Below are 21,133 nucleotides of genomic sequence, written 5' to 3'. Positions count from 1 at the left end.
TTTTAAAGCAATTAATTGAATTTGGCTTTGGTTTAGGATAGACTTCCCAAAAACTTTGGTTTTTGAAAACAACCTGTCTCTTGAGAGGCTCTGTCAGAGCCTGACAAATAGAGAGGCAGATGCTCTCAGCCAACCATTGGACTGAGCATGGGGTCCCCAATGGAGGAGTTAGAGAAAGGACTGAAGGAGCTGAAGGGGTTTGTAACCCCATAGGAAGAACAACAATATCAACAAACCAGACCCCCGCCCCCAGAGCTCCTAGGGACTAAACTACCAACCAAAAAGTACACATGGAGGGACCCATGGCTCCAGTCGCATATATATCAGAGGAGAGCCTTGTTGGGCATCCATGGGCCCTTGGTTCTGTGAAAGCTGGGTGCCCCAGTATAGGAGAATGCCAGGGTGGGGAGCAGGAGGGAGCGTGTGGGTGTGTGAGAGCTCCCTCATAAAAGCATGGGGAGGGAGGACGGGATAGGGGGTTTCTAGATTGGGAACTGGGAAAGGTGAGAACACTTGAAATGTAACTAAATTATCCAATTTTTTAAAAAAGGAAAATGACCTTAGATGTACTTCTGCCATTTATGTGGAGTGGAATTCTCAGCACTGATAGTTAAAAAACAACAACAACAAAAAAATCAACTCTGAGAAATGTGGAAGGTGTTCTGTATCTTACAGGACCAAATAATCAGCCAAGTTTCAGTTCTTCATATGAAGATAACACATCCCCCCATTGCTATGTGTACTTGATTTCAATTTTAAATGGATGGTAATAAGATAATTTGTTCTATACCAGAGACTTCCTTTAAAACAAATTTCTTGATAATTCATTCTCAATTCATGTCAGAATTTTGCAATTATTATATATGCATAAATATTTGTGACCACATAAAAATCTCATGGGTAAAAAGGGATCAGGGATAACAAAAGTTTAGGGACCCAAGCACATAGCCTTGGGTTCCATCCCAAGTAATGCAATACCAAAAAAATATTAATAAAATGTTATCTTTGATATGTTAGCAGTACTTTATGGACAATGATTGTCTGTGCTTCTGGGGACCCACTGTGATAAGTATCTGTACCCACCCAAAGGGGGCTGGAGAGGAACTGCCTCTGATTATCCATCTCAGTATGGTTGTTGACATGGAGTCTAACCAACTTCAAATAACAGCCATAGGCTTGGGGGCCAGCAGTCAGGGACCACAGCAGCTCTGAGGCAGTAGAGACCCTGGGTGTGAAACAAGTTTTGTGAATAATGATGGGAAGGAAAGGATGGCCGTGGAGTTAAGTGAGCTAGTGTTTAGAGTCAGCTTCTGGGAGCCTCAGTTTCTTCATCTGAGAGATGAGCCCATCAGTAAGCACCAAAAACATCACCATGACCCTTCATTGAGGCGATGCAAAAACCTTGCTTCTTCAGCATTGAGTAGTGAGTAAGTCGTGACTAGAACTTTGATCAAATAAATGAGGCATTTTGTTACCAATCAAATCAGGACCAAATTCATGACGTTACAGTAGTACTATTTCCACAGTCACAGGCTAGCTTTGGGACAAGTACGAATTGATGAATTCATATGGTTGCAGGTCACAAAGAATGAACCCCGAGAAAAACTATCACCATTTTCCTTGGAAGGACCAGCAGAGCAAGAAAGAATGTCCCTCTGAGAGGGAGTAGTAACACACTGTGTCTGGCATGGCATCTGGGGCTACGCAGGGAATCTGCTTAGGAATTTTCACAGCAGAAAAGGAAACACTGTTGGATGCTACTGCTACCTGAGTTATTGAGACAGTTTAACTACGTCTCTTCTGAATTCAGAACAGACACGATCCTGACTGGGTTTGGGAGTAGGAGGTGAAAGCATTCTTCTGAACCTTGCGTTTGGAGATGTGGTAATCACACCCAGATGAGATTGGTGTGGGAACCTCACACAAAGCTATACCCCAGTGTATGTGCTGTCTCTGTCTTCGGTGATGCCATTCCAAAATTGAGATGTATAGCCAACTTAGGTTTTCTGTTATTTTGTATAGAAAAAAATGCCTGATTCATTTAAAATACAAAACATGATTCGGAATAATAAATGGATCACATTGTTTCCCTGCTTTCTTCAATTTCTAGTCTAATTCTTTTCCTGCAGAGTATTAGATATATCTTTTAAAAACATCAGACAAACTAAAGGATTCTTGATACCTGGTATTCGAGTAAGGACTTGGAAGCTGTACTCACAATAAGGTCAAGGCAGTTAGGCATGTTGCAGTCAGAGAAGCATCAAACCAAAGGAGACCTCAGTGATGTGTCACCTCACCTTCCCATAGACAGACCTCTCTAGTAAAGACAGCCTGAAAAGTAGGTCTTGTAGAAAACCGAATTTAATGGTTTAATAAGAGCATTTGTTGATGACTCTCAATCCAATTTTTATAATCCAACACTTATGTCATACTGTATACTTGCTATAAAGAAAACAGTAATGTCCAGCTCAAAGGAAATTATTGTTTCCACCATTTGCCGCTGTCTTGAGGTAGACAAAGTCAAGAAGAGAATTTGAGTTTCACTTTTTAACTACAAACCTTGAAAGAAGCCTGAGCTGCAAAGCCAGGCTTTGCCTGTCAATCACAAGGTCCCAGTGTCTGCTCTGAAGCTGGAGTTCCGGAGTTTGCAGCAGTGCTGACCAGGATGCTGTGACGGTGTTAGCCAGTGGAAAGTACACAGCCACCTGTATGTAAGGTTTGCTTTTAATTAGCCGTGAGTTCAGAATTGCTTTCATTTTAAGAGGAAACAAGTCTTTTATACAGCATAGGAGGTCTGCCATTTACTCAGTGCACTGAACACAGAGTTTGCCCTCTATCCATACACCGGAATCCTCCATGTATAGCATACACCCAAGTTCTCCACATAGAAGCTGAGCCACAAAGATATCCAAGACACCTTTCTAACAACTGCCAAGTGATAAAATAGAGCCTTCCCTGAGTCCCCAGCCTTTATCTAGACCACGTCATTCTTGACCCCTTTCAGGTAGGATTGGCCAGTGGTCATGTTGCAGTTTAAGAAATGAAGAGATGGTAGGCCTTCAGGACAAGGGAGTCATGTCTGTGTTGGTGACAGAGGGCTGAGCACAGTTGCTTTCCATAAAGACGCACATTTCCTTTTGTCCCTTCTTTCCCTAATCCAGCAGGACTCTGGAGGTAGGGACCAGGCTTGACCATGAAGATATAGACAAGTCTCAAAGGAGTGAGAGAGTAAAAACCATTGCTACTTAGAAGGAAAGGGCCTACCATCTGAAACACCCACCGTGGACAGAGCCTGAGGCTGAACGTGAGCCATTTCAGTGTAGACTCTGTTGGTGGTAGCATGTTACATTTCCCACTATTAAAAACATTTATAGAGACTGCAGGCCATCGGTGGGACGGTGAGTTGTGGAAGGTACCCTCATTCCTGGTTGAGACAGGTCAAATCCCCAGAAACCCTAATAGGGATGGTGGGCACATTCCCAGCTTTCTAGATCAAGGCCTCACTAGCTGCAGCACCCCACAACCCCCTTTAGAGAGGTTTGAGACAGATTGGTCACAGAGGACAATGCCCCAAACTCCTCCTCCACAGGTGAGGATGTGACCACAGGTCACATAGGCTCAAGATCAGTTGTAGAGACAGGAGCATGCCCCTGAATATGTAGATGAGGTCTTCCCAAGCTCTCAGGCCAAACCAATAGGAAGTACCTGCTATCAGACACTGGCCCATCCAAAAAGCTGTTTTTAAGAGTCGTGTTCAAAATTAAAGGTGTGCAGGAATTATTCCATCATCTGAGAGCTTCCATCATAAGAGCTATAACACTGCAGCCTGGGGAAGAGATCTGCTCTCCTGAAATCATCACCGCCAGAAGTTTCCCTGCATTCCTCGCTGGCTAGTCAGTCTCCTGCTGGCTCAGCCTGGTACCAGCAACCAAAGTGGCAGCAGCGGAAATGGAGGTGGAGCAGGACCACCAGCAGTGGAGGAGGCAGAAACCCCCCCTCCACCCCCCCCACCCCCGCCTGAACCTGACCAGGCCAGAGATCACTGTGGAGAGTCCCCCCTCCCCCATAAACCCTCTCCATGTGCACACCAGAGCTCTACAGCCATCCATCCTGGGACGTGAAGAGCAAGATGTGACCACATGCCACAGTGCTACTGCCATCTCAGAGTATACTGGAAAGTTCCCTTTTATATTAGATAGAGGTATGGGGGTAGGAAGGGTAAGAGGATCCTTCCTGAAATGCATGCTGGGAGTTGTCTAGATCTTCAAAGATACTTGGAGGACAGGCCCCAGTATTCCTAGATGTAGAGCATTCATGTGTCAGAAAGCAGCTGATGTGTGGTGGTGGAGTGTTGGGGAAAGAAATCAGATAGGCATATCCACATATCCACATCCTATTTCTTTTTTTTTTTTTTTAATTTTTTTTGTATTAACTTGAGTATTTCTTATTTACATTTCGAGTGTTATTCCCTTTCCCGGTTTCTGGGCAAACATCCCCCTAATCCGTCCCCCTCCCCTTCTTTATGGGTGTTCCCCTCCCCATCCTCCCCCCATTGCCGCCCTCCCCCTAACAATCACGTTCACTGGGGGTTCAGTCTTGGCAGGACCCAGGGCTTCCCCTTCCACTGGTGCTCTTACTAGGATATTCATTGCTACCTATGAGGTTAGAGTCCAGGGTCAGTCCATGTATAGTCTTTGGGTAGTGGCTTAGTCCCTGGAGGCTCTGGTTGCTTGGCATTGTTGTTCATACGGGGTCTCAAGCCCCTTCAAGCTCTTCCAGTCCTTTCTCTGATTCCTTCAATGGGGGTCCTGTTCTCAGTTCAGTGGTTTGCTGCTGGCATTCGCCTCTGTATTTGCTGTATTCTGGCTGTGTCTCTCAGGAGCGACCTACATCCGGCTCCTGTTGGCCTGCACTTCTTTGCTTCATCCATCTTGTCTAATTGGATGGCTGTATATGTATGGGCCACATCCACATGCTATTTCAACCATGTTGAAGAGCACATATAGACAGGCTTCATGCTGAAGCAGTCCTCTCTGAATTTGGAGATACATAGTATCTGGAAACTAGTTTGGACTCAAGATGGTGGGTGAGAAGCTAAACTGTGCCTACTTTCCCAAATTAAAATCCTGGGACTGGTGTCTCAGAACACAACTGTAAATGGAGAGCAGTCCTTTAAAGGAGGGATGTAGATAACTTATGACTGCTTGTGTAAGGTCTTGACCAGTTTGACTAATGTCCCTACAGGAACACGTTACTGGGATACAGACACACAGAGGAGTGTGTCATGTGAAGACTGGGAGGAAACTGGCCATAGGAAAGTCAACGATTTGGAGAAATCAACCCTAAGGAAAGCTGGAGCTTGAACGTGTACCCTCCATAGCTGTGGGAGAATAAATTTCTATTGTTTAAGCCACTGGGTGTGAGGTACTTCCTTTTATTTTTTTTTAAATGATCGCTCAAAGGAGCGAATGTAGTGACCTATTGTAAAAACTGTGCGAGCATTTGGAAAGAGCTGCTGCTGAGGCTGGGGCCATACTCAGTGGTCAGGCACTTGCCTGGGAAGAGCAGTTATTGCCAGCAAGAAGGAAGACGAAAGGAAAGAAGGCAAGAAAAGTATTAGGAAAAAAACACAGAAAATGTAAGATACCAACTTCTCTAAACTCGAAGAAGAATAGGTTATCTTTAACCTGGAAGACTTGCAGACCGCAGCGGGAACACGTAGTATAATTGCCTGGTTCAGTGTCAGATTGACATGAGACGGTTAAACCACCCTCTTCCTGTTAAATTGATGCGCGTTCAAGGCATTAAACTTTTTCACTGTCCTGCTTAGGAACCAAATGGCCTAAACTCGCATGAATATGTAAATCAACCCCTCTAAGCACATTATTAATTATTTGGAAGACAGTTGGAGGTCACCAGCTCACACCAATTTCTGTGCTTGAAGTCTCATTAACACGAGACATCACATAGTGAGCGAGAATAAAGTTTATTGTGGTTACTAAATGTGTGTGTGTGTGTGTGTGTATGTGTGTGTGTGTGTGATGTGAATACACACACAACAACATTTGGCACTAAATATAGAGCTACAAGGACCTGAATATATGCATATGTATACATATGCTTTTATACACACACACACACACATATACACATACACACACACATACACACATACACATACACACACATAGACACACACATACACACAAATACACACACATACACACACATACACACATCTATATCTATCTATCTATATCTATCTATCTATCTCTATATCTATCTATCTATCTATCTATCTATCTATCTATCTATCTATCTATCTATCTATATCTTTGGATGATGATCACGGCATAGGTGTGATAAGGAATACAGAGAGCAGCCAAGCCCTAAGCAAAGAGGGTTGTAAGCAGGACAGTCACAGCCCTTACTACATGATCTTACTACACAGATGTGTGTGTGTTTGGGCCATGTGGCTTGCCTGACTCAGGATTGTATGTTTCCCCAGCTCCACCCCTTAGAGTAAAGGTGACTTCTGCTTCATAGCTTACGTCGCCTGTGTCCTGCTTCCCTATCTTTGCCAGGTAGTTCAGGTCTCATGTTGTCTAAGCCTGTTTCTCCCCAGTGCAGAGCCCCGTCTCCTTCAGAAACCCTTAAGAACAGATACCTTGCTTTGTCTGGAAGGACTGCGGCCTCTTGCTTGACCCCTACAGCACTTCTTGCACTGGTATTTGGTTAATCTTCCCTGAAGGATGGATGAGGAATCTCTCCATGACACCCCACAATTCACAGCCAGAGCAATGAACAACTGGTTCTGAGTCACCAAGTGTATATGCAAAATCTGAAACAAATTGGGTCTCAGACACACACTTAAATTCTCTTCACCTACAGAACATACACAGCCCCGCCTTCTTCCAGAATGGCGTTGTGATGGGATGCACGCATCTGCAGCCTGTGAAGACAAAGCCTGCGCCATATTTCCTGAGACACTAGAGGCAGTAGACTCGGCCCCTCACCGGGCACAAACCTTCACATGCACCTGAGCGTCTCTCCTGCTGCTTCGCCAAGTCAGCAGATGCTCAGGGGCCTCTCACCCGCTACCAAATTCTGACCTAAACCATGGGATGAGCTGCCAGGAAGATGCCCTAAGGACCAAGGGTAAAGCAGTTTGACGGCTTGATGGTGGCACATCACATGCTGAGAGGCACGAAGGGCACCTAAAGCAGGCTTTGAGCCGGGCTCCTCGACGTCATCAGCAGAAGACGCAAACCACAGTGTGGGGCTCCCGTCAGCCCCATGATGCTTTGCTGCCACTAGGAACGGTTTCATTTATATTTCTGGCTGTACGCTCAGATTTTAGGTGGCAACCGAGATAAGAGGAGACACACACACAAAGCCAGCATCTGGTGCAATCAATAAAATTGATGAAATACAACTAGGAGTGAAGTCCCTGAATGTTGCGGCAGTGTACACACCACAACCCAGCCACCCGGACCATTCACTGCTGTGAATGACAGCCTTCGGGGGAAGGCAGTCTGGTAAAACCTGTGCAAGATCAAGCTGGAAGGTTAAAGCTAGTGTATCCCTGTGTTAATTGGGTTACACACATAGGTGGTGACCCTGAGAAAGGTCGTGGAATGATTCCCAGGCAGAAAGAAGGAAGACATGGCTGGGGAGGTCCTATGGAGACCATTGAGCTATAAGCAATGTCCCTTCTCTTAGCCTAGGGGACACCATTCATGGTCTTACTACACAGACGTGTGTTTTTGGGCCATGTGGCTTGCCGTACATTTCAGGCTATATAAGACTGCTTAAAATGATTGGCTCAAAGGTCAGCTAATACCCACTGACTGCTGACACAGTCTTTCTGGCTTCAGAAGAGACGTCTCTACACTGATAATGCCCACTGTAGATGTTCAAAGTTGTGCTAAGTCACAAAGCAGTAAAAGGGGTTTGGATGCTCTAACAAACAGAGGGAAAGCGCCTAAAATCAGGCATTTTGAATGATTCCTGCACCTGTCGTGAATTCTCGCAGGCATCTGCCAGATCACTTCAGATAGGTAATGGATTTATGCCTGGAAAATGGTTTACTGCTATGCTCACACAGCCGAGCAGAACAGTCTCTTAAGAGTGCTTACTTTAGTCAGGCGCAGTGGTATATACCTTTAAGCCCAGCATTGCAGGAGCAGAGGCAGGTGGATCTCTGACTTTGGGACCAGTCTGGACTATGTAAGTTCCATGGTAGCCAGGGCTATGTAGAGAGATGCTGCCTCAAGAGTAAAATGAACAAAAATTAGAATGTTTAATTTTAGTCACATGAAACATGAAAGAATAGAAAAAATGAACAATGGTTTAAAAAAAAAGTTAGAACACAGATATTCAAGTAAAGTGAGACTCAACCATTTTTAGGGTGGAGCAGAGACCTGAAGCCTTTGTAACTCACTAAAGACAGGTACATGCCTCAGATGAACATAAAAGTCCTTCTGGAGCCTCTAAGGTAGGATTTCTATAAAGGCAGCAATTGCAGGGCCAGATGGATGGCCAGACAGACACGGTCTTGTTGATGTAGCTGAATGAGCTCCGGGACAACATCGCTTTTGCCCTACATCTCTGTTTCTGGTCCCTGTCTGTGTACCAGTCACTCCTTATAATGAAGTGACTTGATGGAGTGTTGGTTCTGTTGCAGGCAGGGAGAGGAATGCGGGAAAACCACGTGATAGATTGCTTTTCGCCAGAGTCTGCGCCCGTGCTGAGACTGCTCGGCTTGCAGGCCTGTTTGTGCTTCCTCCTGACACACACCGGACTCCATCTCTCAACCCACCTCTCCAGGCTTCAGTGCGCACTGTGGGCTTGTTTGTATCTGTGGAGCGAGATTGTGCTGTAAGAAATATGGGACGAACTGAGATGATCGATTGCCTGCCCCTGCCCCACATGCATGGGTAATGGCAGCATTCCTATGCCTATGGCCCCAGCCCCTGCCTCATCTGTGTGACCCTTGGCAGTACTCCTATGCTAATTACCCCGTGGCTTAGTAGGCATTTGGAAGCTACAGAAGATGAACTATGAGACAGCAGAAATAAGCCCTGGGTCTCTAAGTAATGTTGTAGAGACCCCCACAGCAACCCACACGGCACAGTGGAAGGAAACGTTGGCTGCCATTGAGTTTTGGGGGTAGCTTTGGTTGTGGAAGGTAGGCTAGCCCCCATTTATACTATTCCAGGCTTCTAAATAAAAAGAAGACCACCCAAACTGCTAAATGACTCAAAAGATAAAACAGGAAGGGTAGTGATAGGAATTTGAGAAACTTAGACTCTTTGACTTAATTCCAAGGCAGAACGAATACTTAGTGGCTTTGGTTAAAGGGAAGAGAAGAAAAGAAAACAAAGATGGTTTGTCGGTTGGTGAATTGTCCTAATTTTCCACTGTTGGTTTTAGGAATCACATTGATTTCATCCCTTGTATCTGTCTGGAGGCCAACATTTAAAAGCCAGAAAACAATTCTTTATTTTGCACACTGTGTTTAACATCCTCACTGGCTGTCTGAAACCCAGACTCCTTCGTCTCTGTAGGTATCAGGAGTATCTTGCCATCTCAAAAGGACCAGAAACACTTGTCTATGCTGGAAGGCTGTGGGCAAAGACACTGAGGACAGACTGTGGTGGTTGGTCTTTCCTGCAGTATGGCTTTTCCCTCCGGGGGGGACATGACCATCCTATTGCCATTTTGCAGTAGAGAGTCCTTGGCCCATGGTAACCTTGGCAACTATTGAATAGGCCAATCCAGTGATAGTCTAGGTCTACAGTAGTGGTAGAAAGAGCTACTGACATTCTCCACAGAAGGGGAAGCAGAAGGTCATGGGATTCCAGCTACTATTCCCCCAACACTCCACTAGGGGCAAGTGGCGATGGGAAATTCTAGCATGTTCAGGAAGCAGAAGGTTTATTAAAGGAGGGGGTCCATAGCAGAGATTTCTTGAGCTTTCGTGAAGAATGGCTGTTCGGAGGTAACCCATGTTTCTGTAATAGCCCCCCACCCACACTCAGTACATAATCCCATTAGACTCATTGGTTCACAAGTTCAGACTTCAATGGACTCCGTCCTTTGGCCTGTGTCTGTGCTCTATCATGAACAGATGTTCGTTTTCCTTCTCCCCAGGAAAAGTTCACACAGCATTGTCCGTGTCGCTTTGGGGGTGAGGGGCTGAGAAACAAATTGATGTGAATGTTTCTAGAGAGGATGAATGAAGCAGAAGGACGGGCTTTGAAAGTGGGCTCCATAATACAGGGGGTCTGGGTACCTGGAGGGAATGAACGTCTGTAGGACTCTACATGCCTGTGCAGCACAGCCATGCTCCCCTCTGCTCTCCAGCCATTACGACATGAGCACACTCACTCCACCATGCCCTGCCCTGACTAACTGTGAAAACAAGACCCTTGTTCTATTATGACAAAATTGAGATTAATGAAAGTCAAACACCATTCTGCAGAAAGGGACACCAGTATAGAAAAAAAGGCAAACTGGCTGCTGTGGCATTTTGGTGTGATGTGACTTTAAAAGTCCCAGATGGTAAGAAATATCTACTCTCTTTTCCCCAGGGGCTGGCACTTGGGGGAGTTATAATCCTTGAACCTTTCCAGCAAAGCCCCCTCAGAGTCCTCATCCTGTCCAGGACTCGGCCTTCTCTAATGAGTATTCTGGAGCTTCGGATGAGCCTGTCCTCTAAGGGAGGGCTCAGCCACACAGGAGACTGCTCGCAGCTTTGTCACCTCCCAGAGCTTTGAGACTGGCAGGGGCAAAGGGCTTCGAGCCTCCTGCTTATCTCAGATGAGCTCTGAGAATACCTGGGACTGGAAATGGGCCAGAGCACGCTCACTTCTTAATAGTACTGACAATTCTGAAACTTGGAGAGAAAAAGAATCCTTCTTCAAGTGGCTTCTGTCTGGTAACTTGTCATTGGGGCGAGAATTCCGAATGTACAAGTGCAAAAGTGACCCTGGACGAGAAAAGCAAAAGGCAACTACACGAGATAGCAACCCCAGCCCAAAATGCACTTGTGTGCAGGATATGCCATTGGGAGCCTTCACCACATGAGTTCTAAAATAAATCAGCCCCAAATCACAAGCTCCACCAGCACGAGTGCTCAGTCTTGAAAAGGTCCATTGACATTTCAAAGCAGTTCCCAGCATGCAATGTTAATAACTGGTTCAACATATACTTCAAAAAGCGTTACAAAGTACCCACCCACCCCAAAAGCCCCTATTTTTATGTAAAATTTTGTCACATGTTCTGGAAACAGGTTGTTTGGCCTGCATTTGAGAATCTCATTTTTAACTCTGGTAACACTGATTGTCCTGCCCTAATTTGCAGATAAAAGACAGAGGCACAAAGCAGACCTGGGCAGGAGCCTTTACACCATGGTTGACATGGCCTCTCATCCACACTCATGATGCCTGTAGTATACTCCACACCGGTGAGAGAGCCCCTCAGCTGCTTGCCTTCAAGTATGGTCCGGGCATGGGAAGCTCTAAAGAACAACGGGGCTAAGATGGGCATCTGGGTTTGCAAAGTGGTGCTAGTAAGAAGCTAGGCATTGGAGCCGCAGCAGCAGGGATGGACTTGGGCACCACATACACAGGGCTGAAGTCTCAGCCACGTTAGCCTCTGGTGTGACAGAAACCACAATACCTGTGATAGCTAAGCTTCACTGTCTATGTGACTGCGTCTGTTATCAGCATGGAAGCAGCGAAGGACCTAGTGTGTCCATGATGGTGTTTGCAGAAAGGTTTGACTAAGTCGTGAAGACCTGTTCCGTGGGTTGAGGTCCTGAATTCAATATGGAGGAGAGAGAAAGCAAATCATTAATGCTTACTACCATTCTCAGCACCCTGATTGCGGGTATAAGGTGACTAGTTGCTTCGAGGGACTACCTCCATGCCTTCTTGCCTGGCAGACTGTCCCCTTACATTGTGAGCCCCAAGTAAACATTTCATCCCTTAAGTTGCTATTATCAGGTATTTTGACATAGCAACAAAAAACGTTAACTAGTCTACACCCTAGCAGGGTGATTCAATTTAATCCTGGGCATCCAACAACACTTCACCCTATGCGTGAACCACTGAGCTGATTTAAAGAACCAATTTGCCAGTGAATTGTCTCTAAGGCGGGCCAAGTGAATGAGCAGAAAGAGAAAATAGCCACGTAAGGATTTAGGTGGCACTGTCCTTAACAAACTTCCCTTGACGGAGTGTGTCATCATCTACCTTTGATGAGGTGGCGACCGAGGAACCATCACACTGGGCGTGAGAGTATAGAACCAGGCAGGTAGTATTTGCACAGGGTGTCTCACCTGAGCGGCTGATTTTCACGCAATGAGAAAACATCCAGCCGTTCCTGAGACTTTCATACAACGTGGGGAAACACGCACTAATAGTGTCAAAGTCAAGATTTTTTTTAAAGTGAACATAATACACAATCACAGATGCTGCCACTAAGCGAGTTAAGCCTTCATGACGTTGTGGTTTCAGAGGGACACGTGGGAACATACATGGAAACCCTGCTAAAGCGATGAAGCGTCGAGCATTTGAGTGGAGCGTGTGGAATGGAGAGCTTACTCAGAACTAAGAGACCGGAGTCCTGCTGCTGGCTGCCCCGGCTTGTGGTTATCCGCCTCACTCTTTCTCAATGAGATAAACGAATATGAGACTAACTGTTTCTTGCTAAATGCGATAGGGAAGATGTGTTGGGAAAAAAACTTCTCTACAAAGGAAGCTATTTTTCACATAGAAAGCAAGTTTGTGTGTACCGTGTTTAAATCACTGACGAAGGGCAAGGGTACTCATAGGCATTTTTGACAATATGAAAAAAGGGAATGGGGAAGAGAATTTGGAACTCATTAGTGCCCGCCTCACTCACCATTGAAACAAGAAGACAAGCTCCAAGGTTCACAGCTCTGAACCCCTCCACCTCAATGGCATACTTAGTTAGGTAATTTTCAAACAGGCATTTAGAACACAGTTGCAGCCTATATAACAAACAGAGCTCACTGTAGTAGCTTGGTCGGGCAGAGCCTTCCTCAGAACGATTCTTCCACAAGAATTCTGTGACCAAGATTACCTGTACCTAGGCTAATCCAAATGCATTCTTATAAAAAAAATAGCTGTGATCTAGTTTTGCAGATTGCTTCTGTGATGACGTGGGGCAGTCGGCATCATGCTATGTTGAAAACACCTCATAGGATAACATTTGCTTAACCTGCCTCTCAGTTTACAAATGACCGAGAAAAAGAGATGAATATAGAAACATGAAAAAAGTTGAAATTAGATAAAAGCAGACCACAGTATACTCTCACTTCTCAATTATGTGATTAGAAAATTTGCCCAACTTCTCTGCCTCTCTGGCGAGGTGGCGAGAGTCCATCTGTACCTTCTGGGAGGGGTCATGGGAGATGGAAATAAACACATGCTCTACCTTCGACCTGTTGGCACAGCAACCCCTCCACCTTACAAGGAGTTTATTTCAGGGATATTCTGATAGCAGTAGAAAAATCTGTGCCCGCACTAGCCAGCTATCAGAGCAATGTTTGTAATAGGAAGAAAGAAACCCAAGTGTTGTACAATAAAGAGAATGAGGGTCTATGTACATGATGGAATTTGGTGATGTTATATTCTGAGGAGTGGGGGGAGTATGTCTTGTTCAGGAGTGATCTCTGTGATGTATTGATGCATACTATTGATGGGAAAGACAAGGTTCTGAAGAAAGCGGCCATGGATGATGATCTGGCTGTCAGTAAGAGGGATTATTATTGTTGTTATTATTATTATTGCCGAGGGAAAAATGAACACCATTTACAATATGATTTTCAATGACAATTCCGTAAGCCTGGATCCGAACTGAAGAAGTCCATGCAAACTACTATTGTAATTTGTATTCTAAAACAGGATGGGAAGAAGCACCCCAGGCAAGGGCTCATTCTCTGACTGACAAACACAATTCCCACCTGTGGGAAGCAGCGCTGCCACAGAAACACGGGCTCCAGTCACTGCACAAGAATCCTAAGACGCACATTCCACCTGTGGTACCATGTGGACAGGAGGACCGCGGGGCGCAGGCTAATCTTGTTCTTTACTATTGCATGTCCACAATATTAATTTTCTGCAATTAAAGGCTGGCATTTAAGAAATATGCGAAAACAAACTCTAATTATATCTCGAGTTAAGGGTAAAGTCTTAAAACGGGTACTTAGAATGGTTTCCACAGACCGATTCAGTGAGGAAAATGACTTAACAATAAGAAATTATTTCAGCAATGATACTGGGATCAGTGAGATAACTCAGTAGGTAAAGGCACTTGAAATCGTTGCAACCCACATGGTGGAGGGAGAGAAATCACCCCCAAACTGTCCTCTGACTTCCGCATGGGCCTCATGGCTCAACGTCCACTGCTTGCCCCATCCCCAAGTACATGAAACTAGAAATCCCCAAGTGATTCTCTGGGGTTTGATGCTTTTGTTCAATATATGAAAACATGATGTGTTTGAGTGAGTTTTAATCCACGTACTGATGTGCATATATGTAAACTATGATAAGACGTTTCCTTGTGGGCAGACTAAGAAACAGTGTGACTTACAGACTCAGCACCGCCATTAGCGTCTTATGTTTGGATCTGTGTCATTTAGAGGCATACGCATGTTTGCTGTGACTCTAACTGAAGCCAAAAAGCAAAATGACCACAGAGTCAAGGATCCCAAAGTGTCGACAGAATGTCACAAGTATCTAGTTACAATAATCCAATCAGTGGGGAACATTCAATCTCATTATAGTCATTACAATATATGTGTAGTGATCCAGGGATACCAACCATGCTAAATATACAAAAATAACTCAAAATGCATCAATGGCCTAATAAAAAATGGGCAACTACAAGAGAAAATCATAGAAACAAATTAACATTATCTCAGATACGACAGTGAATCACATTTGACACCGAAATAACAAGGTGTCAATAAGTTGGACTTTGCCAAAATTATTGGTAAGCAGATCAACTACAGAAAGGGATAGATATTAACAATAGATCATAAAATATAGTATTTAGATATCTTAAACATGTATTTCCTTGTTTTAATTATTATCATGCATGTTTGTATATGCATGTATGGGTCATGGCTGAGTGCGTACAGGTCAGAGGACAACTTGAAATAGGTTCTTTCCTTCCATTACAGGTTCTGGGATGGAATTCAAGTTATCAGACCTAAGCAGCCTGCACTCTTAGCACTGGACCATCTCTCCCATACAACAGTTAGACAACAAAATGACAAACAATCCAGTTTAAAAATGAACAAAAGACTGAGTAGACTCTGTAATGAACGTATAGAAAACAATCACATGAGAAGATACTCAACATCAAATCTACTGGCTAACGGCCATGCTATGGGAACATCTGGATGAAACCACTCTGTATCCAGAGTAACCAGCCCAGTATTCGTCATCCAAACCCACTAACACTTGTTGTATCTTTAGCGAATAGCATTCAAGTTCGTTTTCAATGCCTTTAAGCAAGGCACACAGATTCTAGTGGGACACAGTTCCGAGGAGCTTTGTGTCTTTGGTGATCTAATGGCTAATGTTTCTTACTAGGCCATCACTGTGTTCAGATTTTCAACTCCTGAGCCGGGATGAAGCATACGCTCAACAGTTTGCATCAGCAACTCTTCTGTGATCGATTAATATTAGGAGGTAAGAAAGAATAAAGGGCTCTTCTTACCCACACACGGCAGCGAGTAACCAAGCTGAGCGTCGTGGACAAACTGCCGATCGTTGAGCCTTGTGACACAGTACAAATGGAAGCAGTCCAAACAGATCACGTGACGGTGGTTACACTGGAAGACCAGGACGGGGCTCCTGCACAGACAAAGGAGAAGATTCTGTGGGTCTTCCACTGTGGAGAGAATTCTGCAATAACGAAGGTTGCTTTGCACATGCTCTATGCCCATACTATGCAATCTTGAATTCATCCATTCCAAGGCCATAACTTAAACATCGGAGGCTCTCCACAAGCTGTATAGAACATTAATTGTGCTACTTTATACTTAAATCAGTAGGTTTATCTGTCAGCTGTTTAAACATGACTATCTTTTGCTAGAAGTTTGCCCTGATTCTCAATTACCCCTGGTATTCACTCAGAATACCTGTGAGATGGCCCTAGTATGTACTTTCACTGACAAGTCCCTGACTACATACACACTGACCACACAGCATGGACACATTGTTCCTCCTCAGTATGCCCTCAGTGCGGTGGATACCGCCTACATATTATACTTATATTCTCACAAAAGCAGGTCATTTACACACTTCTTGAACTTAATTATAATAATACATAAAATCACAAGTTGCCAAAGTCAAAAGGAAAATGACCATTGCCCTGAAGAAGCTATGCCCAACAGCCTGTCCTGTTAGCCCAGCAAACAAAATAGAGGAATGTAGAAGCAATAGATTAGCCAATGGGATTTTTTCCTATTTTAGGAATTTTGTCTGTTCTATAGTCATCATCTTATGAAAACTCTCAATGTCTCAAATTGTGGTTATAAGGTTCTTAATAAATCAATATATATTGAAACATGTCACTGTGGTGGTCTTGGAGGATTTTTAGCTATGACCCATTTCATGTTCTCCATTTCTCTCTTCCTGATATGTAGATAGCAATGTGATCAGCCAGCTTTCTGCCCCTGCTTCTCTGTCATGCCTTCCCTGTTAGGATGGACTCTCTCCCCGTGGAACCATAAGCCAAATAAACTCCATTATCCTTACATACTTCTTGGTCACAGCATTGTATCACAATAATATAGAAGTAACTAATATGGCTATAAGAAAATAAATCTCATGAAGAGTCACATCATTTTGCTGGCAAATGAACCACAAGTGCTTATGTGAAGAAGAGGACAAATTGATTATGTTAATATGAGATCTTTCCCAGTTCAATAGTGAAATTGCCTTGCGGTCAATTTAAATAAGCCCGTTGCCTAGGCAAAGACACAATACAACCATTTCTGTTCATACCCAGTTCTTAGTAGTTATAAGATCTGTTTTTTTTTTTTTTAAAAAGTCCTTTCCCCAGGAGGAGAAAAAAAATCAAGATTAAATATGAGCATTGTAGTAGATAACTTTTTAACAACTACAAGGTTTAAATAATTCTGTTATATCATTTCTTTTAAAGCAGCACCTAACACAGAAAGGGGAAAAACATTCCCTGGTGTGTTAATACTACGATAGAGTCCCTGAATGCAGTTGGGTGTGACGGTGAACATCCTCCTTTCTGAGCACTGCACAGCCCCCTTCGGGGGTTTGATTCCTACTTCCGGATCCTTAGTTAACTGCTCTGAACTTTCAACCCCTTTCCTTCCAGCTGACTATAAAATAGAGCACTTCCTTATCGCTAACTTTTCCTGCTGCGTGCAGCACACACACACACACACACACACAGATACACGCACGCACAGACACACACATGCACACACACACACGCACAGACACACAGACACACACACAGACACACAAACACACACACACAGACACACCACACTCACAGACACACACACACAGACACACACACACAGACACACACACACACACAGACACAGACACACACACACACACACAAAGTGTGATCTATGTAGCAGCTATATTTTACCATTATCTATACAGAGGGGCAATGAGAAAGATGCTCTCAACTGTGAGTGTGGCGACGTTAAGGCAGACCACGGCTTACACTTCCAACTCGCTGGCATCACAAGCGAACACCGGTGAGACCGTTAGAATGTGTAAAATTCCCTATAGATAACAAGTCTAGAAGGAGTGCTTGCAGGTGACCCTAGAAAGCAAATAACAGTCTGTAAAATCATACCAATCCACCCAAGCTCTGCCACCCCAGAGTCTCGGCACATACGTTCTTCCTAACTTAAAAAAAAAAGGTTTATATGTATACGTGTGTACCTGAAACGTATGGATGTGTACCACATGCTTGAAGGCGGTTGAGAAGGTAAGAAGAGGGCATTAGGTCCTGAGCATTGGTGTTATGCATGATTTAATGCTGGGAACTGAACCTTGGTCCTCTACAGCGTTGTAAGCACCTTTAACGCTGAACTGTCTCTCTGGCCCTGGTGATTGTTGGTTCTTTCTGAGGGAGAGTTTGCTCAAGTTGGGTAGGCAGCATGCATTTACCACATTTATTGTTTCTCCTTCAGTTACACATAGTCCGCAGGCATGGAGGCCATCCACACAATCTGCACAAGGTGCGTTGCTCTTATTAATGACATCATGGTATTGAAAACAGATCAACAAGAGACAGAAAGCATACAGGAAGCCATTACATGAGACAAAATCTACAATGAATGAGGACCCCACACATTATAGAAGGTTTTAGTGGCCCCAAAGGATGTACCATCCATCCGAAGTAAAAGACACATCAATGCCCTATACCTCTGTAATCTCACAGAAGGAAGCAGGGTGTGGTGAAGCTGAGGGAGGCATATTTTCCTAGGGATACAGGAAGAATCCTTATAGAGTACAGGAGCTGCTTATGCTCCCTGAATTAAGACAGAGGTGGAAGGAAAATTTGCCACTGTAGTTAATCCTAATTCCCAAGGAGGGGCTCCTGCCACGTATGGGGCTGGGAAGAAGCCTCCTGCATCAGGCAGCCCTCTGGTGCTGGTGAACATCATGCCCTAGTGCTTCTCTCTAGTGCTCTCAAGTAGAGGGCAGTGGCAGTTGGAGTGGCAGTTTTAGGTGCAGGCACCAGGATGTGAGACCCTACGGGATGCTGATCAGAGCAGCTGGTGTCCGACCGCTTGCACTGGTACAAAACTGCAGATTTCAGATAGGACATTAGAGAAAATCTGCGTGAATAAAAGTGGAAGGAATGGGGAAAATGGCTTGGCAGACAATGAGAAGGGAAGGGGACAGAAACACAGAGGTGGCCAGTGACAGACATGAGGAGCATTTATCGCTTTTGAAGTTAAAGCCACCACGTGGGCACAGGGTATGAAGGGAACATGGGGAACTGGCCTAGCAGCAGGAGGAGAAAGCACAAGTACTTGCATTTGTTTTCTTGGTGAAAGGAAGAGCTATCCAAACCATAAGACATTGAGGGGGTTGAAGAGTCATTGCAGAATTTTCATCGTCTCTTGTACACACTTAATTAGTATAAATGAACATATGTGGAGATAATGTAAGATATAGACACATATGTGCATATGTTGCGATACATACATACAAAGGCAGTTAACTGGATCTGTTGGACACACATCTATCTTTTATCTATCTACCTATCATCTCTCTCTTCATCTGTCTATAGACATGGATTACATAGATACATACCCACACATAGAAGTTACATAAATACAATTGCATTTCACGAAGAATTACCAGCAGGTTGAATTTCTTTATAAAGCTATGAAGTAATGTTGCTAATCCTTTATTAACACTCCCCTAGCTGTGGTGGTTTGAATGAGAATGGCCCCCATAGGCTCACATGTTTGAATGCTTGGTTCCCAGTTGGTAGAACTCTTTCGTAAAGTTAGGAGGTGTGGCCTTGTTGGCATAGGTGTATTACTGAGGGTGGGCTTCGAATGAGCTCTCTCTGCTTCCTGTTTTGCAGTTCCTGGCATCCTGTCTTTGTTCTGCCGTTGTCAATGCTCACCCTCTGGAACCACAGTCTCGATTACTGGCTCCATTCTATAAGTTGCCTTGGTCATGCTGATAAAGTGAGGAGAAGAGATGGAAGGGCGGAAGAGAGCGCTGACATTGTACAGGGTGTGGGATGAGTCATGTTCTCTTGACTGTGCCACCCGCTGAAAGTTTTCCTGAGTTCTGAATGTTTGTTTCTCCTTAAACTTCTATACTGAGTCACTGTCCCTAAAGGCACCACATTAGGAGGCAAGGTTTAGAGAAGGTGCTAGGTCCTAGAGACCTCATGAATGGGGTTAGTGCGGTTGAGAGGGAACCTCAGAGTTCCCTCATTCCTTCCACTGTCCAAGGACAGAGAAGCTCTGTCTAGGGACTATAACCACGTACTCAACAGACACCAAGACTTTTAGGACCTTGATCTAGGACCTCTAGAACGTTAAAAAGTAAATTCCCATTATTTTTCATTAACTACATGGTTCCTAGTCTTTTGCTATGACAGTCCAAACAGATGAAGAAAGTTTCTGAACGTGTGAGGGGAATTATGTTTTAATGAGTATAAATTTGGGTTTGGAAAGAGAGAAGCCGAAAGCATTGAGGACTTCTTGGAGGTAATTTTCAGAACTCTCGCCTGAATTTCTAAGGAGTTGGACTGAGCAATGGAGACAAATCGATGAACATGAGTAACATTGAGTGGGAGCTGTGGGACTTATTTCCCATGGGTCTTTTGTTCCTCCTGATGTTCTTCTGTGCCCTTTGATCAAATTACATATAAATGTCACTTGATCAATCTAGAAATGATTTTACCCCAATGAGCTAGGTTACAGAGCAGTTAATTAAAGGTTAAATAAAGTTCTCAATCTTAAGTAAAAAAATAATTGCAAACATGTTATTTGACATTACTGAAGTTATTTGCGAGCGACGAGGATTCCCTGTTTTGCTAAAGGAAGGATGTGCGGGCCATCTATTCACAGCTGAAGGAGATTCTGCAAAACAAAATCTATGGCAAGTCATTCCACCAATTGGCCAGAGCAGACGATTGTTGCATGGTATTACCCACTTGGCAACTCTGTTCTCCCGTATATACAAAACCACTAGTAATGCTTTTGTATTTATCCAGTAATGTATACAATTTAATCCAGTCCTTCTCATGTTCAGTCATCACTCCGTTCTTTAGCCATTAAACTGTGGGTTTTTTCTTTTACACACAAATATCCAGGTAATATAGACTCAGTGGAAGAGGAAGCCATGCTGAATAGGTCTTAGAAGAAGATACAGAAGTTATAAGAGAGTAAGCAGTACTGGATGGAAGATCAAAAATCTCATGCCCGGACCAACAGAATCTTTTGTGGTCAAGGGCAGGGAGTAAGGATCCAGAAGCACTGAGGACTCAGGGCAGTGACATTACTTATCTTTCCATTTGCCCCATGCAATGTACAGTTATGTAGAAAACTATATAT

The 21,133-nt window shown here is 44.2% G+C and overlaps 1 protein-coding gene across 1 annotated transcript in view; it reads right to left on the bottom strand.

The window, feature by feature from the left end:
• Positions 1–15,883, bottom strand: part of LOC116892821 (E3 ubiquitin-protein ligase parkin) — a 415,671-nt gene extending 399,788 nt beyond the window's left edge. Inside the window, exon 1 of the mRNA XM_032894706.1 lies at positions 15,760–15,883. The gene's annotated coding sequence lies outside the window, so the exon portion shown is untranslated. The remainder of the gene's footprint in view (positions 1–15,759) is intronic.
• Positions 15,884–21,133: the final 5,250 nt, after the last annotated feature.

The sequence above is a fragment of the Rattus rattus genome, chromosome 2 (genome assembly GCF_011064425.1).
Source record: "Rattus rattus isolate New Zealand chromosome 2, Rrattus_CSIRO_v1, whole genome shotgun sequence".
Lineage (NCBI taxonomy): Eukaryota > Metazoa > Chordata > Mammalia > Rodentia > Muridae > Rattus > Rattus rattus.
Note: the sequence above shows the minus strand (reverse complement) of the source record. Positions and strands in the feature narration are given on the sequence as shown.